A 14,285-nucleotide genomic window follows, 5' to 3' on the forward strand; every position below is an offset into this window, starting at 1 on the left:
ATGAGGTTGCAGCTAAGGACCTACCAGTGGAGCTCGAGTCTCTTATTTCTTTCCTGATTTTGATTGACACCAGACTCAGGGAGAGACCTTCCTTTAAGGAGAGCCTGCGGAGGTCTCCTAACAGATTGGCGCCTACGTTTGCTGTCCCACCCGTGCCTCCCTCTCCTCCCACGCCTCCTGGGGATGACTTGTCTGGGGGTGAACCCATGCAGCGGGGGTTTGCTCGCCTGTCTGAGGGGGAGAGGGTACTCCGGAGACGCGAGGGCCGATGCATGTACTGTGGTCTCGGTGGGCATTTTCGGTTGGCATGTCCGAACCGTCCGGGAGAACGCTCGCACCTGAGGTCCTGTCGGGGGCAGATCTTGGGTGGAGTCTCCTCGTCCCCGGTTTCCCGTGTTGACAAACCACTGATCACGGTTGTCCTCTCCTGGGTCGGGGGCTCGGTGACGACCCAGGCGTTGGTGGACTCTGGTGCTGGTGGTTTGTTCATTGATAGAGTGTTCGTTGCCGCCAATTCCATTCCTCTGCAGCCTCGAGGTTCCCCACTGGCTCTTGAGGCGATAGACGGCAGACCCCTTCTGCCGCCACACGTGACTCATGAGACCCTTCCAGTGGGGATAGCCATTGGTGCCGTTCACAGAGAGTCGGTCTGTCTCCAGGTTATTTCGTCTCCACACTACTCGGTGGTCTTGGGGTACCCCTGGCTCCAGAAGCATAATCCGACTTTCGATTGGAGATCGGTCGAGATCCTCTCGTGGTCACCGCAGTGTGGGGCTAGTTGCATCCATGGGCCTGTCAAGTTGCTGTGTACTTCCTCGGACTCTCTGTTGCCTCCTGAATACGAAGAGTACCGGGATGTATTCGATAAGGTGCGCGCGGTTGCCCTACCTCCGCACCGCCCATACGATTGTGCCATAGAGTTACAATCCGGTGCCGTTCCTCCTCGTGGCAAAGTCTATCCACTGTCGGTAGCGGAGAATGAGGCCATGGAGGAGTACGTGAGGGAGGCGCTTTCACGCGGACACATTCGCAAATCCTCGTCCCCGGCAGGGGCTGGATTTTTCTTTGTGAAAAAGAAGGGCGGCGAGTTGAGGCCTTGCATCGATTACAGGGGTCTCAATCGCATCACGATCAAGAACGCTTACCCGATACCCTTGATTTCCGAGCTGTTCGATCGCCTCAAAGGGGCCACGGTCTTTACCAAACTCGACCTGAGGGCGGCATATAACCTGGTAAGGATCAAGGCGGGCGATGAGTGGAAGACCGCGTTTAACACCAGGACCGGTCATTATGAATCCTTGGTTATGCCCTTTGGGTTGTGCAATGCGCCCGCAGTCTTCCAGGAATTCATCAACGATGTTTTCCAGTGACCTGTTGCAGCAGTGTGTGGTGGTCTATTTGGATGACATCTTGGTATATTCTGCATCCATGGAGGCCCACATTCTGGATGTCAGACGAGTGTTGCAACGCTTACGAGAGAACAAGCTGTTCGGTAAGCTTGAGAAATGCGAATTTCACCGATCCCAGGTAACCTTCTTAGGTTACATCATTTCCGCTGAGGGGTTCTCCATGGATCCTGAGAAGGTTTCGGCTGTCTTACAGTGGCCCCAGCCCAGTGGGCTTCGTGCCCTGCAGCGCTTTTTGGGCTTCGCCAATTATTATCGGAAGTTCATCAGGGACTTTTCCATGCTAGCCAAGCCTCTCACGGATCTGACCAGGAAGGGCAGTAATCCTCAGGTCTGGCCGCTCGAGGCCATCCGAGCTTTTGAGGCTCTAAAGTCCGCCTTTGTGTCGGCTCCGATTCTGTCGCATCCCAACCCTGGGTTGCCTTTTGTCCTCGAGGTGGACGCGTCTGAGACGGGAGTAGGCGCCCTCCTGTCTCAGCGTAGAACACCAGAGGGTCCTCTGCTTCCTTGTGGGTTTTACTCCCGGAAACTGTCTTCCGCGGAGTGCAACTATCAGATTGGTGACAGGGAGTTATTGGCCATCGTGCAGGCCCTTAAAGAATGGAGGCACTTGCTCGAGGGCTCGGTGGTTCCGGTTCTCATCCTGACGGACCACAAGAATCTGACCTACCTCTCTGAGGCCAAGAGATTGACACCACGTCAGGCCAGATGGGCTCTGTTCTTGTCACGTTTTAATTACGTGGTCTCCTACCTACCCGGCTCCAAGAACATCAGAGCGGATGCCTTATCACGGCAGTACTCCGAGCTGTCCGGGGAGGAGTCGATTCCGACTACGGTCATACCCCCGAATCAGATCCTGGCCGCTATTCGCACCAGCCTGACTTCTCCTCTGGGTGAGCAGATTTTGGCGGCTCAATCTGGTGCTCCCTCTGGGAGACCCAACGGCAGATGTTTTGTGCTTGAGGAGTTGCGCACTCGGTTGTTGCGAACCTACCATAACTCCAAGGCCGCGGGGCACCCTGGAAAGAATCAGCTGTCCTGGGCGGTTTCACGTCTGTTCTGGTGGCCTTCTCTACGTTCCGACATCGCCGCATATGTAGCGGCATGCTCCGTTTGTGCCCAGAGTAAGTCCCCTCGGCACCTTCCGTTGGGCCTTTTGCAACCCATAGCCACCGGGGAGCGTCCATGGTCACACCTGGGGATGGATTTCATTGTGGACCTCCCTGCATCCCGAGGCCATACGGTCATACTCATGATTGTGGATCGGTTTTCCAAAATGTGCCACTGTGTTCCTCTCAAGAAGTTACCCTCTGCACAAGAGTTGGCCTCGATTTTTGCCAGGGAGGTCTTCCGGTTGCACGGTTTGCCCAAGGAGATTGTGTCGGATCGGGGGAGTCAGTTTGTGTCCAGGTTCTGGCGCGCCTTTTGCTCCCAGTTGGGGATTCATCTCTCTTTCTCCTCGGCCTACCACCCTCAGTCCAATGGGGCCGCAGAACGATCCAATCAGGCCTTGGAGCAATTCCTTCGTTGCTATGTCTCCGATCACCAAGACAATTGGGTTGACCTCCTGCCTTGGGCTGAGTTTGCCAGGAACACGGCGGTGAACTCTTCCTCTGGGACGTCTCCCTTCATGGCCAATTATGGGTTCCAACCTGCCGTGTTACCGGAGGTATTCTCTCCCCAGGATATTCCGGCTGTGGAGGATCACCTTTCCGTCCTACGTGCTTCTTGGGTACAGATCCAGAGGTCCCTTGAGGTCTCTGCGCAGCGCCAGAAACTCCAGGCTGATCGCAGACGAGCGCCCGCTCCTTCCTACCAGGTCGGAGACCGCGTATGGTTGTCCACCCGCAACCTCAACCTTCGAGTGCCCACTCCCAAGCTGGCGCCTCGCTTTGTTGGTCCCTTCCGAGTGCTTCGCAGGGTAAACCCGGTAGCCTATGCCCTTGCGCTTCCTCCTGGCATGCGGATCTCCAACGTGTTTCATGTCTCCCTGTTGAAGCCACTGGTGTGTAATCGTTTCACTTCCTCGATTCCTCGGCCTCGTCCGGTCCAAGTGGGCAATCGTGAGGAGTATGAGGTGAGCAATATCCTGGACTCACGCCTGGTCCGCGGCCGGGTGCAGTTTTTGGTCCATTGGCGTGGTTATGGTCCAGAGGAGCGTTCCTGGGTTCCCTCCGCAGATGTCCATGCTCCTGCTTTGCTCCGAGCCTTCCACGCACGCTTCCCTCAGAAACCGTTCCTTACTCCGCGGAGGAGGGGCCCTTGAGGGGGAGGTACTGTCATGGTCTTACCTCCTTGCTGTTCCCTTCGTTTGACATGTGCTGGCGGCCATCTTGGTTTCTGGGTTTTCTTGTAGCCTCCCACCCTGCGGCTCCTCCTTCCCACTGGGAGGAGCTGGATGCCCAGCTCATATATATAGGAGGTCTGTGGCTTCAGTTCCTTGCTTGGTCCTCCTGTGTTCACATGCTTCCAAGACTGCTGCTGCTTCTGGTTCCTGATCCTGGCCTCGTCTGACTACCCCGTTGGTTCCTGATTCCGGCTTCGTCTGACTACCCCGTTGGTTCCTGATTCCGGCTTCGTCTGACTACCCCGTTGGTTCCTGTTCCTGGCTTCGTCTGACCACCCTTCTGGTTCCTGACCTCTGTCTCCGCAAGACCCTGCTTCGGTTTAGCCATCCGTTCGGACTTTGCTTACGGCTTGCTCTTCAATAAAACCTTCTTATTTTCCACTTATCTCTTGTTGTACGTCTGGTTCATGGTTCCATGACAGCAGCCTTGCCTGGTCCCATTGGATATAGTGAATGTTTTAGAAAGGGAACCGTTTACCCACACCCTAGCTGAAGGGTCTTTGTACAGGGCCTGGATCGAGGAGAGGATAGGGCCTGCTATGCCCATTTTGGCCAATACCGCAAAGGAAAAGGACCAGCAAATGCGGTTGAACGCTTTCTCGGCGTCCAATGTTACAAACAATGCAGGGGTCTTTTTTTATGTAGATGAGCGAGAATGTTCAGGACTCTCCTAGAGTTTTCATGGATCTGACGCCCTTTGACAAATCCGACCTGGTCGGAGTGGACTAATAGAGGGATGAGGGGGGCAAGTCTGGTCGACAGGATTCTGGCGAATATCTTTATATCCGTATTTAGGAGGGATATGGGGCAGAAGTTTTTGGGATCATCAGTTGGTTTGTTAGGTTTGGGGATGGTCACTATTAATGCTTCAAGCATTTCTTTGGGGAAGGATCCTGTGTCCCTGGCCGCTTGAAATGACTGAAGCATGTACTTAGAGAGTTGGTTGAAAAACACCTTATAATATGCATTAGATAGGCCGTCTGGGCCTGGGGCTTTGTGTGAAAGTAGTTTCTTAACTATGGCCTTAAGTTCTGCAATGGTCAGGGGGGCATTGAGAGCATCTAATTGGGCAGAAGACAGTTTTGTGAGGCCTAATCTATCTAAAAAGGCTTCAATTAGTTCTGCTTGTGGAGGCGTGGCCAGCTTACGTGAAGACAGATTATAGAGGGAAGCGTAGAAATCGCCAAAAGCTTCAGCAATTTCCGTTGGGGATGCTATTTTCTTCCCCGAGGAAGGGTCTAATAGGTATGGAATCTTCGACTTAGCAGCTCTTTGTTTTAACCGATTAGCCAATAAGCGGCCCGCTTTATTATCCTGGGAATAAAAAGCAGCCTGTGTCCTTTTCAGGCGTAGTTCATGCCTGTAAAGGAGGCAGGCAGATAACTGAGCTCTAAGCGATTTTAGAGTTTCCGAGTGGGCAGGAGAAATGGAGGATTTATTGAGCGTTTCCACCGCTTTGATTTCCTTTAGTAACTTATCAATTTTCTCTCTACGTTCCCTCTGGAGTCTGCTACCAATTTTGATGAAGACACCTCTTATGTACGCCTTATGGGCACACCACAGAGTAGAGGGGTTAGAGACAGAGCCAACATTCAAGCTAAAAAACTCCGTCAGTGCAGAGTCGAGTTCTTTGGAGAGTGCAGGGTGATTAATTACATAGGTATTATTTGGCCAGGGGGAGTAGGGTTTAGTTAAGTGGGATTCTTTGAGTGTAATAGTGATCGGAGCATGGTCTGACCATGTGATCGAGTGGATGGATGATGCGATCACATTGGCGATCACTGATCTACCAGTCAGAAACATGTCAATTCTGGAGTATGATTGACCTGCCGCTGAGAAGAAAGAGTAGTCCCTTTCGGACCCATGTTGGAGTCGCCAAACATCATATAGGTCCTCTTGTAGGAAAAGGGAATTTATAGCTCCAGGGGCCTCTCTGGAGATGGTCGAGGTATCAACCTATGGGTCTAGAATTGAGTTAAAATCACCTCCCCAGATCACATGGCCAGACCGCAACCGACGTACCTTTGATGCTAGGCGGCGGAGAAAGGATACCTGATGCCTATTTGGGGCATATACAAAAACCAATGTATAATCTACATTGTTAATTGAGCATATCAAAATGATAAATCTGCCGTTAGAGTCCAGAACCGAGGATTTCAAGGAGAAGGCCACAGAATTACTTATAGCCACCAGAACTCCCCTCTGCTTTTTGACATAGTGGGACTGGTAGATGTGCGGGAATCTGGGATGGTGAATCCTGTGTCCATCAGCCTTAAGCAAGTGAGTTTCTGTGGCACAGAAAACATCGCATCTCAATTCCTTAGTTTCCCTTCATAACATAGATCTTTTGAAAGGACTATTCAGCCCTTTGACATTCAGAGCGGCAATTTTAAGAACCATGATAAGGGAGGGAAAGGAAGATCTTTAAAGTTGAACTTACAAATAGAGAGGACGAGTAGTATTGGCCCCAATCAGAAAGACTTGGTTCTGGACCCGACGGTTCCCCATCCACTGGCACTTGAGGAGAAAGAAGGAAAACATTAGGAGAACAAAAACATAGGGTGGGGAGTAGGAACAAGAAAAGGGTTAAAACAATAATCATGAAAAGACACCTGACAGACATCAGGCACTATGGTGAGGGCTTCTGAGGCGGTTTTTACCCGAACAACCGCACCAAGCCCAAACAATGAAAGTAACCTAGAACAAGTTGGCAGTTCACTTTTCAGTGATGTGGCTTACGCCTGGATGAGACTGTCTGCCAGTCCATAGCAATCTGTCCCGGGCCTTTTGCTTGAAGGTCGGGAGGTTCTGACATGGAAATGTGCCAATCCGCTAGGAGTTTACGTCCTAGGTCCAGAGAGTGCACCGCATGCAGCGTACCTTGGTGTTGAATCAGAACTTTGGTGGGTAAACCCCAGCGGTAAGGTATGTTATGGTCCCTTAAGGCAGCAGTGAAGGGGGCCAAGGCTCTCCTTTGCTGAAGAGTGGGGGCAGATAAATCTGCAAAAATTTTAACCCCTTCATATGGGGCTGGCAGGGAGCCCTTCTTCCTAGCAGCGCTCATCAGAAGCTCCTTAACATGGAAGAAATGGACCCGAGCTAGGACATCTCTGGGGACAGTGTCTGGCAGGTGTTTCGGCCGGGCTACTCTGTGAGCTCTATCCAAGGTAAGATCTTTGTCTCCCATGTTCGGCAATAGAGATCTCATTAAATCAAGAATATAGGACTCCAGCTCCTTCGGCGGGATATCCTCTGGAATGCCTCTAAGTTTGATATTATTGCGGCGGGACCTGTCCTCTAGGTCCACCACCTTGTTTTTTAGTCGCTCAACTTCAGAGGTCAGTTCTTCATGAGCATCTACTAGGTGGTTGTGCGATGCCGCGAAGTCTCCCATTTTCGTCTCCACATGCGTGAAACGCTTGTCTGCCTCCACTATGGAGGCTTGCAGGGGCGACAGCAGGGCCGCAAGCTCACTGTGCATGGAGCGGCTGAAAACTACCAGCATTTCTTTTATCATGCTACCAGTGGCTAGATCGTCAGTTGTGGGATAGTCTATTAGAGACGGGGTATCCCGTTCACTCACCCCCTCCGGCGATATCTTGTCACCGTGGAGCCGCGGCTTTTGCTTCGGCGGGCTTTGGCAGGGGGACCCATCTCTGTCTCGGGAGTTGAAGGAGTCATGTCTGGCAGACGAACCGGTCTCCGGGTGAGCCAGGGGAGACTTGCTTCAAGGAGATAAGCGCGTCGGGGAGGACTGCGAGGCGATCGGGCTCCTCTGTTGGGGAGGAGTGGTAGTTGGTGAAGCTGGATCCGCCGAGCCCGAGGAGCGCGTGGAGGCCGGTGAGCCCGCGCCATCTTGGACTCTCAGTCTCTCTACAAAGAAGTCAAGCTGCACTTGCTTCTTTACCGATGTCTTGCCTCTTGTCATCATGAGAGCCAGGAGGGAGGCTAGTGCCATAAAATCAGCGGTCTAAGTCAGATGCCAACTCGCTGTAGCTGTGCAGTCGATAGGTAGGGCTCGGGAGCTCACAGCTCAGGCAGCCATCTCTCTCGGCCGGCAAACCACGCCCCCCGATTTTCAATAAGATTTTATACAAACACCCCAAAAGAAGGGGGAAAAAACATAAAGTAACATTAAACACGTTACAGACTAAGTTCCCCACATCAGACTAATATCTACGCAACCTTGGGCAATTCCACATCAAGTGAATTAAATCAGCATTATGTGTGCCACATCTAGGGCAATTATCATCCATCCTATACCCCATTTTGTATAATAAGACTGGAGTTCTGTACACTCTATGCAGCAATAGCAATTGTGAGACTCTGTGGGCTTCACTTACCGCTACCGTCGTGAATTCCTCCAATACCTCCTCCCACTGTTTCATTGTTAAGCCAGTGACATCTTGTTGCCATTTGGGATATAACTGCAGTGGTTGGGCCTTGTGTACCGCCTCCATTAAGCTCAGATATAACGAAGAGATCACCCCTCTTGTATCCCCCAGGGAGGTAATATGAGTAATAATCGGATGTGAATCAGCAGAGACTATTTTCTCCTTACGGTCTTGTGTTTGTATAGCATGGCGCACCTGAAGGTAGACATAAAATAACGTCTTAGGCAGTCCAAACTCTTGCTGCAGCATATTAAAGGATTTAAGACAGTTGCTCTCATATAGCTGACACATTCGATTAAGACCATACACGTCCCATAGTTTCACATTAGTAACCGTATTTAGCTCTTTATACAGGTAGTTGGGCCAGATTGGGGTAAGTTGTGTGTTCCCTCGGATTCCTACAATCTCCTTAGCTTTCCACCATACTGTGTGTATGGTGCGTAAGATATCATATTGCCTACCCTTGTCATGAAAAACTCCCCCCTCCAAAGCTGCCATTACATTCTTAGTACTAATAAGCTGTTGCACAACCCGCCCAGCAGTACTCAATTTATCAGCCTCACCCCATCCCCGAAGATGTTGTAGTTGGGCCGCTATGAAATACATCCTTGGGTCCGGGACATTCAACCCCCCCGGGTTTTAGATCTGCACAAGTTTAATTCGGGGTACTTTTTTCTTCCAAATGAGGTCCCGGAATACCGCATTAATAGAATGAAATATTCGTAAGGGGATCCAGGACGGGGAGTTATGCAAAATATACAAAAGCTGAGGCATAAGGATTATTTTTAGCAAGTTGGTACGACCAATGAGAGACAAGGGGAGCTTAATCCATACTTGGACTTTCCGTCTGAATTTATCTAATAGCGGTAATAAGTTCAAGCGGACAAAATCTCGAGAATCTGCCGATACCTGTATACCCAGATATTTAAAAGAGGGTACAACCTGTAAACCCGCAGTAAAACTATGATCTGTCTGCGTAGTCTTTCCCAAAGGCATTAACATTGACTTCGCCCAGTTAATAGTCAGGCCAGATAGACGCCCAAAATCATTAATGAATTGCATAGCTGCCGGCAGAGAGGAAGTCCAGTCATCAAGAAATGACAGGAGGTCGTCTGCATAGAGAGCAACCTTTTCCGTTACTGACCCACATGTGATACCTTTCACCCCCTCTGCCTTTCGGAGAGCCTCTGCCAAAGGTTCCACCGTGATTGCAAACAATAGTGGTGAAAGAGGACACCCCTGTCTAGTCCCCCGGTGCAGTGCAAAGGAGTCAGAAAGATTGCCATTCACTTGTAGTCTAGCAGTAGGACAGGCATACAACAACTGGCCCCATTGATAAACCCTGACCCGAATCTCATGGCTCTTAGAACATTAATGAGGTACCGCCATTCCACACTGTCGAATGCCTTGGCTGCGTCAAGAGACGCGACCACCGCATCTGACGCATGCGTCCGGCCCACCTGAATGTTCAGGTACAATCGTCTAATATTCACTGCCGTTGACATATTGGGGATGAAACCGGCTTGATCAGAGTGGATTGTAGAGGTAATCACCCGATTCAAACAATTAGCCAATACCTTCGCCAACAGTTTAATGTCCACCTGTAATAAGGATATGGGCCGATAAGATTCTGCCTCTAGGACGTCCTTTCCTGGTTTTGGGATAACTACAATAATAGCCTCATTCATAGAGGCTGGCAGGGTCTTACTAGTGTGAGCCTCTTTAAAGACTTCTAACAACTGGGGTAGGAGTACTGAGGAATAAGTTTTATAAATTTCAGCTGGTAATCCATCACCCCAGGAGCTTTGTTGGTAGACATGTCTTGCAGCGCCAATTCCAATTCCATAAGGGAAATGGGGGCATCCAGCTGGGATTGTTGGTCCTGCGTAAGAGCAGGGAGATCGAGCGGGGCCAGAAAGTCCTCCATCTGGGCCTCAGTGGCAGTAATTTTTGAGGAGTATAAATTGGAGTAAAAGGAGTACATAATTTCTACTACCTGCTCTGGGAAGCTACATATTAACCCTTCCTGATTACGTAGAGCTGGTATAAAACTGGAGTGGTGTTGGGCCCTAGTTAAGAGAGCCAATAATCTCCCTATTCTTTCACCCTCCTCATAATACCGCTGTTTTTGAAAAAATCTCCTGTTCTGTGCATTCACCATTAATCTGGCATTCAGCGCCTTTTGGGCCTCTTTCCACTTATTCTCAAAATCAACAGATGGATTTAAAATAAACTCGGCTTCTGTGTCTGCCACTTCTTGCGTCAGTCTCCTCACTTTTTCTCTAGTCTCCTTTTTCCTCCCATTAACCCTCGCTATCAAAAGGCCCCGTAAAAATGCTTTCAGTGCATCCCAAACAACCATCCGTGAATCCGTAGTTTAGTTGAAAGTGAAAAATTCTGTCAATTGCTGCTTAACATCTGCTACATCCACTAGTATATGCAGCCAGTTCGGGTTAAATTTCCAACACCTGTCCCCCTGCTGCAAGCTCGGCTGCAAGGCAATGACTGTCAATAGCGGTGAGTGATCAGACAACCTTCTAGGAAGGTATGTTATGTCTCGTACAAAACGGCCCATAGTTTCGTTTCCCAGCACCAAGTCAATTCTAGACAATGAGCCATGCAAACTAGAGTGACAAGAATGCTGCCTCGTATCCGGGTTTCTCAGTCTCCAAAAATCCAAAAGCGCTGCCTCCTGTATTAACCGCGTGAAGGGAGTAATACCCTCATTAATCACCCCAGAGGTCTGGCTGAGCTTGTCTAGTTTTGGACAGGGAACAGTATTAAAGTCACCAAAAAGTAAAGTGGGAACCTGCGGCAGGTCTGCAACAAAGGAGATCATCTTCTTTATTAGCAGCGGAGAGTAGGGTGGGGGGATATAGATCCCTATAAGAACGCATTCAAAATTTAACACTGTGCAATGCAAATATATGTGCCTCCCCTCTTCATCGACTTTTTTAGTAATGCAGGTAAATGGAATATTTCTATGAACCAAAATGCTCACTCCTCTGGCGTACGACGAGTACGTAGCATGGAAGGTATATCCAGCCCAGAAAGGGGTGAGTAAATGAGTGTCAGAGGAGAGCAAGTGGGTTTCTTGCAGACAGCATATGACCGACTGGTGCTGCAGTATAGTGTCTAAAACTGCTTTTTTTTTATCGGCGTCCTTAATCCCTCTCACATTCCAGCTCAGAAGGTTTACAGAACTAGCCATAGTCATCAAACATCAGCAAATGACCACTTATAATGTACTTTCTAAGAATTCGAGATTCCCCAACCGCGACCTTTGGAACCCCCCCCCCAACCCAACCCCTTGTAAACAATTAGAACCAAAGGACGGACACTGGCCGTGCCAACAGGTCCCCGCAACAACTCCCATGACAGGACCGCGGGATCAATAACCAAAACCTGTGAGCACTATCGGGCCCAGCCCCGTAGTTGGCTACCCCGTTCGGGGAGTGGTAGTAAGATACAAAAATTAAGCTTAACTCTTAGTCATGTAACACGGAACAATAATAATAATAAAATTTGCGATCGCTAGGGCCTGTAAAGTCCACGGACTCACCGTGGTCATCCCCTCGGATTATCCAGTTTCAATATAATCTCAAACCTATCTATAGTATATAACTTCTATGGATCCCTATCAGTGTATGTTAGGCTACTTTCACACTAGCGTTCTGCTGTCCGCTCGTGAGCTCCGTTTGAAGGAGCTCACGAGCGGAGCAGAACGCTTCTGTCCAGCCCTGATGCAGTCTGAATGGATGCGGATCCGCTCAGACTGCATCAGTCTGGCGGCGTTGAGCCTCCGCTCCGCTCGCCTCCGCACGGCCAGGCGGACAGCTGAACGCTGCTTGCAGCGTTCGGGTGTCCGCCTGGCCGTGCGGAGGCGTGCGGATCCATCCAGACTTACAATGTAAGTCAATGGGAACGGATCCGCTTGAAGATGACACCATATGGCTCAATCTTCAAGCGGATCCGTCCCCCATTGACTTTACATTGAAAGTCTGGACGGATCCGTCTGAGGCTATTTTCACACTTAGCTTTTATATGCCAATATAATGCAGACGGATCCGTACTGAACGGAGCCTCCGTCTGCATTATTATGATCGGATCCGTTCAGAACGGATCCGATCGAACGCTAGTGTGAAAGTAGCCTAAGAAAGGGAAAAAACTGTGCCGCTAAAAATGGAAACTCTAATACAAAGCAGCGCAAACATTCAGGCGCACATTCTCATGCATGCATTCAACGCAGTATACTCAAGTGTTCAACGACATTCAGAAGAGGAGATGATTCAGTCCCTATCTGCCTGCGGTTCCGCCGCACGGAGTTGTCGCTCATGACGATCCAGCCATCGCACCGCTTCTCTTGGGTCCTCAAAAAATGTAGTTGTCCCAAAGGCAACCACTCTCAATTTTGCCGGATAGAGCATGGAATAGGCCACATCAAGACCTCGCAGGCGACGCTTACTATCCAGGAAATTCAACGCTTTTTCTGGATATCCAGAGAATAATCGGGAAAGAGTGACACCTTCTGACCGTTGATAGATATTGCAGGCATCTCACAAGCTTTTCTAAGGATAATGTCCCGGTCTTTATAGTGAAGTATTTTCATGAGCACTGGTCGGGACGGGGCTCCCGGTGGCAACGGTCGAGTCGGGACCCGATGTGCTCTTTCTACTGCAAAAAGTGGAGTAAGGTGTTCAGGCCCAAATTGCTCTTTAATCCAATTTTCAAAGAAGTCAGTAGGGTTCGGCCCTTCCGCCTTTTCTGGCACCCCCACTATACGCACATTATTTCTGCGTAGACGGTTTTCCAAATCATCCTGCTTGGCTGCAATAACATCTAGTTTGCGGGCATGCTCACTTGTTTCCCTCCTCAGAGGTGGTATAGCGTCCTCCAGATCCCCCATGCGGCCTTCTAAAGCAGTGGTACGTTCCGCCAACCGTTTCAAATCATGGCACACTATGGTCACGTCCTCTTTAATAGTGCCCACCTGCATGGTGAGAGCAGTTAGGGACTTACTGCACTTAGAGATGGCTCGCAGGACGTCTTTAAGAGTGGGTTCTTCTGGCTCCAGATCCGCCTCCATCTCAGCCCTGTCGTTATAAGTTAGCAGGGAGTCACTTATGCCAGGGACATGCCTGGGTGCAGCTCCTGCAGCGGGATCTTCTTCCTCCGAGTCAGTAGGAGTATTATGCCTGTGTCCACTGCTGCATTTAGCTGGGGTCGAGACTGTATTGCGGGCATACTTGCCCAGCTTTGCCGCTGCCTCCCTCTGCACTTCACCAGCGCGCTCTCGGCGCCTCAGCGTGTCTGATCCGGCGCCATCTTGGACCTCTCTATTGGCGCTTTTAGCTCCTCTCCGGCCGGTCATTTTGTCCTCCACTATCAATAAACAAGTATCGGAGGGTACCGGGCACTGTCAGGTAAACTGTAGGGATCCTTATATATTAAGTAGTGCGGCTTTCAGGATAGTTGTACCGAGGGCACACAGGAGCTCACAGGACCTGCGGCCGCTCACATGCTCAGCTAGCCACGCCCCCCACGTTTTTTGTTTTTGATGCCCTTCAGTCTCAGATGCCCAGTAAGGGCCTTAATTTGGGTCGAGGATTGTCCAGTGTCTTGACGGACAGCCAATTGGATCCTCCGGCTCAGTTCTGATTACATTTTTTTGGGTCTTCCACTTGACTTTTTTGTTCCATAACCCTCAGGATAATTTAAGAAATTCCAAATGACTGTCTTACTGCGTCACACCTCAGCAGCAATGGCGTGCTGTGAGAGACCCTGCTTATGCAGTTCAACAACCCGACCACGTTAAAAAAGGAGAGGTTTTTTTGCCTTTGCCATCACAACGTGTGACTACCTGACAATGACAATGAATCCACATCTTTGCACAGATTTGGCTTTTTAAAGGCATGTGGTCCTAAAATTTGGATCAGCTGAAAAACAGCCTGTTTCAGTTTAATGCTATGTTCAATTAATTGAATGCTCAAAAAATGTTTTGTCTCACTCTCATTTCTTCTTGTTGCATGTTGAAGCTCTACCTGGAACCTTGTTAATATCTAACAATGTAAAATATGATGTTTTGCCATTTTTCAAGTGGTCTTAAACTTTTGATCAAGACTGTATCTATCTTTTTAG

The sequence above is a fragment of the Bufo gargarizans genome, chromosome 2 (genome assembly GCF_014858855.1).
Source record: "Bufo gargarizans isolate SCDJY-AF-19 chromosome 2, ASM1485885v1, whole genome shotgun sequence".
NCBI classification, from domain to species: domain Eukaryota; kingdom Metazoa; phylum Chordata; class Amphibia; order Anura; family Bufonidae; genus Bufo; species Bufo gargarizans.